A 411-nucleotide genomic window follows, 5' to 3' on the forward strand; every position below is an offset into this window, starting at 1 on the left:
AAAGGGTGCACCGGTCCTGGAAATACTGCAATACCAGGTCAATGCGTGGAGTGGACAGAGCAAGCTCTATTTCCATCTCCCTGTTCTAAAAATCCATTTAATATATGGTCCCCAGATAGGGGACGTATCAGATATTAAACTGATAAGAACAGATTTTTTAAGTTGACTACCCCAACTTTGGGGGTAACCGTTTATTTAAAATTTTTCAGGTTTTACAATAAATTAACATTTTTCAACATTTTTACAGGGATTCACATTTTACAACAATGGTTAAAAAATAAATACAAATTGTCAGATTAAAATCATACAATTTATAAAAGGGCACTTGGTGGCATCATATTATAGAATTCCATTCGCTAAAAAACCATTTTCTACTTAAAACAGGAGAGAATTTTTTGTCTAAAAGATAAT

The 411-nt window shown here is 32.6% G+C and overlaps 1 non-coding gene across 1 annotated transcript; it reads right to left on the minus strand.

The window, feature by feature from the left end:
• LOC142695649 (U2 spliceosomal RNA) lies at window positions 1-187 on the minus strand. Its single transcript, XR_012863736.1, has one exon. It is a non-coding gene; the product is annotated as a U2 spliceosomal RNA (small nuclear RNA).
• Window positions 188-411: the final 224 nt, after the last annotated feature.

This window comes from Rhinoderma darwinii (assembly GCF_050947455.1).
Source record: "Rhinoderma darwinii isolate aRhiDar2 chromosome 5 unlocalized genomic scaffold, aRhiDar2.hap1 SUPER_5_unloc_48, whole genome shotgun sequence".
NCBI lineage: Eukaryota > Metazoa > Chordata > Amphibia > Anura > Rhinodermatidae > Rhinoderma > Rhinoderma darwinii.